We start from the raw sequence: 12,853 nt of genomic DNA, 5'->3' as shown, positions 1-12,853 counted from the left end.
ACGTGGTAAAAGTGGATCCTGGCGATAACATCGCATGGCACATTGTCGGGTAAATGAGTAGGTTTAGGAAGCCTGTGGTCCCGATCAACTATCACTTCCCGGTCTGGGGTCTCTGGAAGAAGAGTAGATTTGCTATATATAGTGGCGGAGATCTGAGGGAAGGACTGTTTGTGATACACCTGTGAATTTCACATTATTTCTACGTGTGCAATCCCCCAAGTCCGCCATTTTAGCTTTAAGTGCATCTATGTCTTCCTCTCGCTCATTGTGGGCATCAACTAATTTGTTATGTGCACCCGCAAACTCCCCCATTTTGCACTCCATGTGATCTACGCGGTCCCCCAATGAGAAACATCTGCATTAATAAGTGCCATAAAAGAGCTAATTTCCTAATGTAGGGAGCCTTTAAGGAACAGCAGCATGTCCTTCATATTAGTGTAATTTATAGGTAGGCCCTGAGTTCTTCTAATGCTTCCACTAATTACCTGGTGTCATCCTTATTTAACATTATGTTCTCTATATTTTGCTCACCTGATAAATGCAGTTCAGGAAGGTGTTTCTTTTTGGACTTCTGTGGGCTGGAGCAGGCAGAGCTATTGTGAGGAGAGTTCATGGGGCGCATATGGTTCTGCTGGGAGCTGTGGTGCCCTCCATCCTTTTCCCCCGCTGTATACTCGCACATGGGAGAGTGAAGGCTGCCAGTGCCATTTTGGAGTGGGGAGCCTCCGGCCGACGGAAAGAATTCCGTAAGTTTCCGTGGCCCGGAGGAGGTTTTTCATTTGCCCATCTTGCTCCCGGATGTCCGTTCAGTCGCTGGGTGCTGTTGTGGCTGGAGGAGATGCCTCTCGTCACTGTAGAGCCATCCCGGAGTGTCGGCGGTCCCGGAGTTTCTCTAAGCCGAGGCCATCTTCATCAGTGGCCAATATGGTTACATTTAATGACGGTTCAACATTTAGCAACTCACATGGTTGATGATTAAAAGAGGCACATCTAAGAATGCAGGCATCCAGGCTGTGCACATAGACCATTGTCCTCACTGTTGGTAGTCTTCAGTCATGACTGGGAAGACTACCCTGCAGTAGAGCGAACTGAAAGCAGAGCTTGAAGCACTCATGGGAGCACAGCGTGCAAGGGATGATGTCGATGGCGATGCAGAGGACGGTCTATATGGACAGCTTTACCCCGGATGCCTGCATACTTAGATGTGCCTGTTTTAATCATCAACCATGTGAGTTGCTAAATGTTGTACCTTCATTAAATATAACCATATTGCTACACTAGAGGCACCTATTTTCTCTTTTATACTCAGATGCTACTTGTATATCAAGATATTATCTTCCAATATGTACCGGTTACATTCTTTAAAGTAACAGATTATTGTTCAGCACTGAATTTTGCATCCAGGGATATGAAACACAGGATAGCTCAGATAAACTTGTCACCCAGGGAATATCTGACAGCTATCTTCCCTTCTTTATGTGCTAGTGTGGTCATGTATGACCTTATTTTGTTCTGTACAACATTTCTCATTCAAATATATACTTAGTATTATTGTGTCATGTTCCTGTCTGAGTTTATGAATCGCATGTGGATTTGTTCATTTTTGAATTGGGCAGAGCTCTATGATTGCCTTTTACGATCCCAATTAGTTATGGTTATCCCTATTGGATTTGGTCAAAGTTTTACTATAGGCCTGGACAGAAGAAACAGATATCCTGCCAGGACTTAATTAGCGGTTTACAGCTCTGCACAGGCCTAAGTGCTGGTTTTTGATGTCTCTGAGTTGAGATAAGGCTCTTTTGAAGTGTAGAACCTATGAATTCCATGAATTAGAGGAGTCGTGGCTGACCTATAATGACTGAACAACATGGCTGCTTGCTACAGCTTTTCGTGTGTCCAGTACAGGATATAATTACAATATTGACATTAGGTTCACATATACCAGCAGCACCTATTGTAACTAATGGTTACAGACAGAGTTAACAAAAAGGAAAAAAAAAAACGAATCGAAAACTGCTTTTATGTTTCTGTCTGTTACTGTTAGTAATTGTAGTAGGCTCATTATATGCTAAATCTAAAACCTATAATGCATTACTAACCAAAAACATACAACATTGCCATAGATGTAAAAGTAATTAAAAAACAAATAAAAGGTAAATAAAATATTATCAATGATTTGTATCAAAGGTTGTTAAAGCTGAACTCCAGGTATGTTTGTTTTTTTTCTGCTTTTTTTTTGCTTTTATTGTATAGATACATTTGTCAAGCTTGGACCAATGTACAACGCATCCGAAAAGTATTCACAGCACTTAACTTTCCACATTTTGTTATGTTACAGTCTTATTTCCTCAAAATTCTACAAACAATACCCCATGATGATAATGTGAAAAAAGTTTGTTTGAAATCTTTGCAAATTTATTGAAAATAAAAAACAAAACAAAAATCACATGTACATAAGTATTCACAGCCTTTGCTCAATACTTTGTTGAAGCACCTTTGGCACCAATTACAGCCTCAAGTCTTTTTGAGTATGATGCTACAAGCTTGGCACACCTATTTTGGGGCAGTTTCTCCCATTCTTCTTTACAGGACCTCTCAAGCACCATAAGCATTGGATGGGGAGTGTCGGTGCACAGCCATTTTACGGTCTCTCCAAAGATGTTCGACCGGGTTCAAGTCTGGGCTCTGGCTGGGCCACTCAAGGACGTTCACAAAGTTGTCTCATAGCCACTCCTTTGTTATCTTGGTTGTGTGCTTAGGGTCGTTGTCAGTGGCGGCCCGTCCATTAGGGGTGCAAGGACGCCACCCTCCTATCCATCCGTCCGACCCCTAATCTACATGCAGGGTGCCGGATGCATGGATTTGACTTTTTTTTTTGTTTTTGAAGCACATCATTAGAGCCAGAGGCTCTAATAGGCTTCAAAAAAGGGTGGGCTCGGCGCGCAGAGCACTGCATCCTGAGCCCACCCAGTTATGTGACAATAGCGAATGAATATTTGCTATTGCCACACTGATTCTCCTCCCGGCCAATCAGGAAGTGGGTCCTGAGACCTGTTTCCCAATTGGCCAAAGACGAAGGCATCCTATTGGCGGAGGAGGAGGGAGGAGATGGCCACTGAGGAGACATGGAGGAGACTGAGGGGGATGCCGTCGCCGCCTGTCAGTCTAGAGGAACAAGGTAAGTGAACTGGCGCCCGGGGGGGATATGGTGTGGACTGGACTCTGGAGTGACGGGGGGGGGGGGGGTCCGTGGCCAGGTCCGTCTGCCATCCCCCCGACCAATGGAGCACCAGTTGCCACTGGTCATTGTCCTGTTGGAAGATAAACCTTCACCTCAGTCTGAGGTCCAGAGCGCTCTTGAGCAGGTTTTCACCAAGGATGTCTCTGTACATTGCTGCATTCATCTTTCCCTCTAAAACTGATTAGTCTCCCAGTTCCTGTCACTGAAAAACATCCCCACAGCATGGTGCTGCCACCACCATGCTTCACTGTAGCGATGGTATTGGCCAGGTGATGAGCAGTGCCTGGATTCCTTCAGACATGACGCTTGCCATTCAGGCCAAAGAGTTCAAACTTTGTTCATCAGACCAGAGAATTTTGTTTCTTATTGTCTAAGAGTCATGTCATGTGCCTTTTACTGAGGCCTGACTTCCGTCTGGCCACTCTACCATACAGGCCTGATGTGTGGAGTGCTGCAGAGATGGTTGTTCTCCTGGAAGGTTCTCCTTTCTCCACAGAGAAACGCTGAAGCTCTGTCAGAGTGACCTTCGGGTTCCTGCTTTCCCAATTGCTCAGTTTGGCCAGGAGGCCTGCTCTAGGAGGAGTCCTGGTGGTTCCAAACTTCTTGGGAGTCATCTTCGGATGATGGAGGCCATTGTGCTCATTGGGACCTTCGATGCTGCAGACATTTTTTGGTACTGTTCCCCAGACCTGTGCCTCGATACAATCCTAAGTGTCTACAGACAATTTCTTGGATTTCATGGTTTAGTTTTTGCTCTGACATGCACTGTTAACTGTGGGACCTTATATAAACAGGTGGGAGCCTTTCCAAATCATGTCAAATAAACTGAATTTACCACAGGTGGACTCCAATCAAGTTGTAGAAACATCTTAAGGATGATCAGTGGAAGCAGGATGCACCTGAGCTCAGTTTTGAGTGTCATGACAAAGGCTGTGAATACTTATGTACATGTGATTTTTTTGTTTTTTGATTTTTAATAAATTTGCAAAGATTTCAAACAAACTTCTTTCATGTTGTCATTATGGGGTATTTTTTTGTAGAATTTTGAGTAAAATAATGAATTTAATCCATTTTGGAAGAAGGCTGTAACATAAATAAATGTGGAAAACGTGAAGCGCTGTGAATACTTTCCCGGATGCACATATTCCCTGCCTGGCTGATCCCTGTTGAATCTGCTACTACAATAATCCTTGTTGTCTGCTGGGTATCGTGCTGAGCATCTGCTGTGCTGCATAGTAACCACAGGGGGTCACCCACTTGGCACGGTTACCATTCAGAGAACACTTTGCATTTGCTCAATGAATACAAAGCATTCTCTGATTGGACAATGTACAGAGGTGGGGCTGAAATGTCATGATCTCCATCTCATCCAATCAAAGAACAAACGCCTTATGTTCACTGAGATAAATACAAGGTGTTCTCTGAATGGCTGCAAAGCCGAGCTGGCGGCCCCCAATGCAACAGAGCAGATGCTCAACATGGGACATAGAAGACAGCAAGGATTACTGTAGTAGCTGTGTTCTGCGGAAAACTCCAACTTGCTGAAATCTCCAACCACATCATTTCTGGTGACTCTACAGCAGGAATAATTGGAGATTTCAGCCACTTGGTGTTTTCGCAGAACAGGCAGCAGCGTATACAATCTGGTACACGCTATAATGAGCGGACATTTTTAGTCTGCCCGCTGGTAACCAACAACATGGCCGCCTCCAAGCGGTGACAACTAGCGGGCGGACTAACAATGTCCACTCATTATAGCGTGTATCCGAGTGTATAGGCTGTTCTGTGAAAACACCAAGTGGTTCAAATCTCCAATTATTCCTGCTGTAGAGTCACCGGAAGTGACGTGGTTGGAGATTTCGGCAAGTTGGAGTTTTCGGCAGAACAGCGGCAACTACTACAGTGATTTTCCTCCTTCACAGGAAATGCAAGGTATAGAATATGTATGCAAGCAAAAAACAAATACCTGCTATTCGGCTTTAGTAATGTTACATAGTAGGTGAGGTTGAAAAAAGACAACAGTCCATCCAGTTCAACCTGTGTTATTAACATGCATTGAGATATTATAAAACAGACCTAAATATAACATTATTGTTGTGTTTGTTATTATTATTAACCACTTAAGGACCGCCCACCATACATATACTGCGGCAGGGCGGCCCTTAACCACTTTCCGACCACCGCAAGTACATATACTGCGGCGGTCAGCCCCGGCCAGGCAAAGTGACGTATATATACGTCACTAGCCTGTCACCGGCTTGTGAGCCAATAGCGGGCGCCCAACCCGGCTCATTCCCTAAGAAGTCAGTGCGTGTGACTGGCGGACCCGATGTCCGCCGGTCACTCGCGATTGTTCACCGGGAAGGGAGAAAGGCAGGCGGCTAATGTAAACAAATCGCCTGTCATTCTCCCCCATGTAAAAATGGAGATCAGACGGTTCTACTATGTAGGACCGTTGATCTCTGTTTTTACACTAGTAGCCATGTCCCATCACAGTTAGAAACACACCCCTAGGACACACTTAACCCCTCTCTCTCCAATACAGTTAACCCCTTCCCTGCCAGTGTCATTTTTACAGTAACAGTGCATATGTATAGCACTGATTACTGCAGTAATGTCACTGGTACCCCCAAAAGTGTCAAAAATGTCAGTCAAGGGTCCGATCTGTCCGCCGCAATGTCGCAGTCCTGCAAAAAAAAATCGCAGATCGCCGCCATAACTCGTTAAAAAAAAAACACCAAAAATGACAAAAATCTTTCCCTTTGTTAGCAAACGCGATAACTTTTGCGCAAACCAATCAAAATAGGCTTTTTGCAATTTTTTTACCAAACATATGTAGCATAAAACAAATTGGCCGAAAATGTTAAAAAATTTAGATTTTTACATTTTTTTGGGGAATTTCATATAAAAAATGTGAAAAATATTGTTATTTTTGCAAAATTGACGCTCTTTTTTTGTTTATAGCGCATGATCAAAAAATCGCACAGGTGATCAAAGACCACCAAAAGAAAGCTCTGTTTGTGGGAAAAAAAGGACGTCAAATTCGTTTAGGTACAGAGTCGCATGACCGCGCAATTGTCTGTTAACGTCACGCAGTAAAAAATCGCAAAAAAAACCCTGGTCAGGAAGGGGGTAAAATCTTCCGGGGCTTAAGTGGTTAAGCGCAAAATCACATACATGTACTTGATTTTGCTCTAAGGCTCTAGGGGACGCACGCGTGCCACCGGAACTGCACTCTCCCTGTGATTAGACACAGCTGGGGACCCCCTTGACAATCGCTGCCGGCTTCCCGCGATTGTCAAGGAGACTGACAGAACGGCCGTCTGCCTATGTAAAGATCGTGTGTTCCTACTTATCAGGAAAACAGATATTTCTCTTACTGCAGTCAGTCCACTCCCCCCACAGTTAGAAAGCATTTCCTAGGCGCACACTTAACCCCTTGATTGCTCCTGATGTTAACCCCTTCCCTGCCGTGTAATTTATACAGTAATATTGCATATTATTTAGCATTGATCCCTGTATTGGTGTTACTGGTCCCCAAAAACCCTCAGTGTCAGATTTGTCCGCCGCAATGTCACAATCCCGCTAAAAATCGCTGATCGCCATCATTACTAATAAAAACAATTTAAAAAAAAGTCCATAAATCTATCCCATAGTTTGTAAACGCTATAACTTTTGCGCAAACCAATTAATATACGTTTTTTGCGATTTTTTTTTTTACCAAAAATATGTAGCAGAATACAAATTGGCCTAAACTGATAAAGAAATTCGATTTTTTTACATTTTCTTATTGGGAATGTTTTATAGCAGAAAGTAAAAAATATTGTTTTATTTTCAAAAATTGTCGCTCTTTTTTTGTTTATAGCGCAAAAAATAAAAACGAGCTCATCAAATACCACCAAAAGAAAGCTCTATTTGTGGGGGAAAAAAAAGACATCAATTGTATTTGGGTACAGCATCACACGTCCACGCAATTGTCAGTTAAAACAACGCAGTGCCGTATCGCAAAAAATGGCCTGATCGTTAAAGAGGAAGTAAACTCTTCCTTTCTTTTTCCTGCAAAGTAAATGCATAATGTGCTAGTATGCATCGCATACTAGCACGTTATCTGACACCTGCAACAAAGCCCACTTTGTTCCCACTCCCGGCTGCATCCATCTTTGCCCGCCTCCCTTCCTTTTACTGCCCGGAGCCACGTGACGTCACTTCAAGGCACAAGGCTTTGAAGAAACGGCACGGGCGGCCATTTCTTCAGAGCGCAAGCGCCAATGATGTCATCGGCTGCATGCAATGTGAATATTTCCTAAACTGTAAAAGGTTAGGAGATATTTACAGTACCTATAGGTAAGCCTTATTATAGGCTTACCTATAGGTAAACATCATCAAAGTGAGTTTACAATTACTTTAACCACTTAAGCCCCGGAAGATTTTACCCCCTTGCTGACCAGGGCCTATTTTGCGATTCGGCACTGTGTGACTTTAACAGAAAATTGCGTGGTCGTGCGACGCTGTACCTAAACGAATTTGACGTCCTTTTTTTCCCACAAACAGAGCTTTCTTTTGGTGGTATTTGATCACCTGTGCAATTTTTTGATCATGCGCTATAAACAAAAAAAGAGCGTCAATTTTGCAAAAATAACAATATTTTTCACATTCTTTCACATGAAATTCCCCAAAAAAATGTAAAAATTTAATTTTTTTAACATTTTAGGCCAATTTGTTTTCTGCTACATATGTTTGGTAAAAAAAATCGCAATAAGCGTATTTTGATTGGTTTGCGCAAAAGTTATCGCGTTTACTAACTAAGGGAAAGATTTTTGTCGTTTTTATTTTTTATTTTTTTTAACGAGTAATGGCGGCGATCTGCGATTTTTTTTGCGGGACTGCGACATTGCGGCGGTCAGATCGGACCCTTGACTGACATTTTTGACACTTTTGGGGTTACCAGTGACATTACTACCGTAATCAGTGCTATACATATGCACTGTTACTGTAAAAATGACACTGGAAGGGAAGGGGTTAACTTTATTGGAGAAGGAGGGGTTAAGTGTGTCCCTAGGGGCGTGCTTCTAACTGTAAAGGGGCGTGGCTTTTCATGTAACAGCAGAGATCTACGGTCCTACATAGCAGGACCGTATGATCTGTGCTGTTACACAAGGGAGAATGACAGGCGGCTTTGAATTAGCCACCTGCCTTTCTCCCTCTGTAACCGACGATCGCGAGTGACCGGCGGACATCGGGTCCGCCGGTCACACGCGCTGGGATCAGAGTGAGTGAGCGGGGGCGCGCCTCCGGCGGCGCGCGCTCGCCCCCGGCGGCGCGCGCTCGCCCCCTATTGGCTCGCAGGCGAGTGACGTACCGGTACGTCACTTTGCCTGCACGGGGCTGACCGCCGCAGTATATATATACTTGCGGCGGTCGGCAAGTGGTTAAGGGGGTAAAACCTTCTGGGGCTGACGTGGTTAAAGAGGTTCTAAACCTCCCCCCCCCCAAAAAAAAAACCCTGTAAGACAAAGACATAATGAGCTAGTATGCATCGCATACTAGCTCATTTTGAAATACTTACCTTAGAACGAAGCCACCACAGTGCCGCCTCCTCAGTGGTGACACAGCCGACATGTTCGGCCGTCCTACTTCTTAGTTCGCGTCCTTCGGCCATCTGATTGGCTGAGGCGTGATGACACAGGGCTCCAAAGGAACGGCACGGGTGGCCGTTCCATCAGAGCGCATGCGCCGATGATGTCATTAAAAGCTGCATTAAAAGTAAATATCTCCTAAACGGTGCAAGTTCAGGAGATATTTACAGACCTATAGGTGAACCTTATTAGGTACAAGTTATAAGAGAGGGTTTACAACTTCTTTAATAAGAAAAAAATGTAAAGCTAGAAGGGGATGTGTTTCTTCTTGTCGGCCAGAAGGGGTCAGTATTACTTGTGCCTCCATGTTTGTGGCAGACTGAGGATTGTACATCCGGGTGAGGATGGAATCTTCCTGTTTCTCCATAATAAGGAAGAAGTTGGTGTCCTTCAGCCGGGTTCTGGTGAATGTGAGTTGTGTTGTCGCTGTGCAGTGTGTGTTGTGTGTCTATGGTGGGTGTCACAGTGTGTGTCGGCCTTGTGGTGTATTATATAACGCCTGTCCCTGCACTGTGTACAATGGTGGGTGGTGGTGGGCGGGCACGCCCTCTGGTGACAGTGCACGTGTAATGTTTATTATTATCATCATGGTATAGATGGGATGTGGTGGACGTGCTGTGTATATTATACACTCCGGGTGTGATCCCTTCCATCCCTCTCATCCCCAGCACTGCATTGGGTGCGGATCTTTCACATATGAGCAGAGCTGCAGTCTTCTTCTCCATTGGAAATCCCCGCATACCCAACCCATCCAGCATCACTGGGATCAGTGCAATGACAGCCGATCACATTCATTTCACACTCAGCCTGTGTGTCCCCTGAGCCCAGAGACACTCATTGTTCCTATGGCAGGAATAGCATTGGGTTCAGTTTATCCTCACACTAGGGACTGCATGTGAATCGCACAGGAACGCTCTGCATGCAGTTCTGTTACGTGTGCGATCTCAGCCCATTAATTTTTCAGGCTTGATTCACATTGATGTGATGCAGGAAACCTACAGGAATTGCATAGCAGTCGCACTGTGTTTATGCAGTTTGCTGCGGGTGTCAATTCATTCCCAGTTCACACCTATGCGATGCGGGAACCCTGCGAATCCACTGCGGGTTTCTGTATCGCATTCAACTCGCAGGCAGTTCACACTTCCATATGCGAATCGCTGGGGGTGTCAGTACAAAGTTAACGACACCCCCAGATCAGTTCACATATGGCAGTGGGAACTGTCAGTTTGGACATGAATAGGATCGCATAGGTGTGAACATCCATGCAAACTGATTCTGGTGCGGAGCCAAAAAAGGGTGTCCGAATGCAATGCCAATTCAGCCATAGAATCTGCATTTTTTGCATCGCATGTGATTGGCAGAGCAGTGCGAATCATATGCAATGTCTGTCATTACGTATATGTGAACAATGTCATGGCACTCTGCTGGTATAGGTGGGTGGTATGGAAGAGGGGGGGGGGGAGAGGAATGATGAGGGTTCGGGGGGGGGGGGGGGGGGGTGAGAGGAATGATGAGGGTTCCAATCTGTGGTGGAGGGGGCCACTTTTAGCGGCTGCCAGCTGGAGCATGGAGGGGCTCTGAGGAACAGAAAGCAGGAGAGAGCAGTGCCAGCTTAGTGTAGCATAAAGGCCCCTTTCACACTTGTGCGACTTTACTGCGATTTTGATGCAACTTTTTGCCGCAATTTTGATGCGAGTTTGACTGGGCTTATAATGTCTTTTACTCAAAACGCATCAAAATCATGCCAAAAGTAGTGCAGGGACTACTTTGAAGTCGGTGCGACTTCGAGTCACACAGATATGAATGGGGCTCATTGGAAATCATGGAGAACGACTTGTCTTGCGATTTTGCAGTCCCAAATTGCATGACAAGTTGCACAAGTGTGAAAGGGGCCAAAATGTAATAATTGACAATAAACATAGTAACTTAGAGGTAAGGATAAAATGTTGTGGTAAGTAATTGGGGATCATCTGTTTCCTTCTCGGTCTGTGTGGCGTGGGGTGGAAGCAGGGTGCCGGCGTTCCCGTGGGGAGGCTGGTACTGGGCAGCTGTAACCCGCAGGTTAGGCGGCAGTGGAGGACTCGCAGCGAGGCTCTGACTTCCTGCTTCCGGCACTGAGGACGTCCCATCCGGTGAGAAGATGACAGGAGGTGCGTGCGTTCAGAGCATCCGTGCTCCTTCGTCAGGCATATATGTGAACCGGCACTAAGGGTATGTATTCACATTGGAGGTGGGTTTGAAATCTGAACTCGCACAATTTCAAACCTGCATTTCTTCATGAGTTCGGGGGGCGATTTGAAAGACGTATGTGCGGGTTCATGCACAGGTGTCTATTGAAATCGCCCCTGAAGTCGCCAAAAGTAGTGCAGGAACTACATTTGGAAATTGGTTCAGCGCCGCACTGATTCGGACAATGCCGTTGCTGACAAAAGGCTGCGACATGTCAAATTGCCTCGATGTGCACAGGGGCTAAAAGTTCCAAAACCACCAAAAGCAGGTAGAAGAACGCAGTGCGTTTGCTTAAATCAAATCGCATGGTTATGAGCACCCATTCGATCCGATTCCAATGCGGCAAAAAAAAGATGCCTGCACCTTTTTAATGCAGATGCGGTTGTGATTTGAGCCTGAGCCCTGGTTCACACTGTTGCGGTGGTAGACACCGCATGTAATTTGCACAGGAATCGCATGTACATTCCTGTGAGATTTACATGCAGTGTCTCTGCGGTGCGATTAGATTCATACAAATCCATAGGGTGCGGGACCCTTTTTTTTTGTCCGCACCAGAATTGGATGGCATGGGTGTTGACACCCATGCCATGCGATTCTGCAAATCGCACTGTGTTTTGCAAACCGATTGTATGATGTTGTTAACGTAACATACGCTCCGCAAACAGTTTGCATGGATGGGTTGCGATTTAGATGCATTGCGGAATCCGCAGCGAATTCAATCTGAATTTGCACTGCATCTAATGTGAACACAGGCTAAGCCAGAACACAGGCCAGCCGGATTTATGGCACTTTTGTACCATGCGATCCGGTGCAGGGAAACGCACTACGTTTGGAATGTTGTTAACTTTGCACTGACCTCCAAGCAGATCACAAGGGCAGTGTGATTGGAAAGGTTTCCTGCACTGCATTCTAGTGTAAACGGCCCTATAGATTAATAGTGGAATTTTACTTACATGGATAGAAAATCCAAGGAGAAATCTAGTTGCTAGACAGATTGTAAAAGTTTTGTATAGTTGTATGCTTTCTGCGGCAGTTAATTTCCATTTCAAGCTAGAAAATGAACGAATGAGTATGTTGGAAATTATTTTTCTAATGACGTTCTAATTATATGTAGGTCAGTCTATCGAAAAAAAAAAAAAAAGTAAATGAAATAAATGCTTCCTGAACAGTAAGGGTAGTAGTAATCAATTGGGAGAAAAACAATGTTGAAAATGCTCGGGGGGAAAAGTTGAAATTTGCAGGGACATTTCTGATCCCATGGTTGGGCCATCGAACGTACGATCGAGACGTTTCAGTTTTTGTACTATTTTATTTTTTTTATCCATATCTGGTCAGATTTAATATTTTCCCTTGCAGTAGGACTGTGCTGGCACTGTAAGGGTTAATAGCTCTCTTAGTGCAGCGGAGAGGAGAAACCATTTTACTTACCTGACCCTTCGCTCCCCCATGATCTGGCGGTGGACTGTCCAACGGCATCTTCATGTCCAGTGCAGGGCTATGGGTCCTGTCCAACAGCATCTTCATGTCCAGTGCAGGGCTATGGGTCCTGTCCAATGGCATCTTCATGTCCAGTGCAGGGCTATGGGTCCTGTCCAACAGCATCTTCATGTCCAGTGCAGGGCTATGGGTCCTGTCCAACGGCATCTTCATGTCCAGTGCAGGGCTATGGGTCCTGTACAATGGCATCTTCATGTCCAGTGCAGGGCTATGGGTCCTGTCCAACGGCATCTTCATGTCCAGTGCAGGG

General features: G+C 45.1%; 1 protein-coding gene across 2 annotated transcripts in view; it reads left to right on the top strand.

The window, feature by feature from the left end:
- Nucleotides 1-9,186: 9,186 nt before the first annotated feature.
- Nucleotides 9,187-12,853, top strand: part of XIAP (X-linked inhibitor of apoptosis) — a 77,427-nt gene continuing 73,760 nt past the window's right edge. For both annotated transcript variants that reach the window (XM_082262554.1, XM_082262552.1), the window contains exon 1: nucleotides 9,187-9,287. The gene's annotated coding sequence lies outside the window, so the exon portion shown is untranslated. The remainder of the gene's footprint in view (nucleotides 9,288-12,853) is intronic.

The sequence above is a fragment of the Pelophylax lessonae genome, assembly GCF_965119305.1.
Source record: "Pelophylax lessonae genome assembly, chromosome: 7".
NCBI lineage: Eukaryota > Metazoa > Chordata > Amphibia > Anura > Ranidae > Pelophylax > Pelophylax lessonae.
Note: the sequence above shows the minus strand (reverse complement) of the source record. Positions and strands in the feature narration are given on the sequence as shown.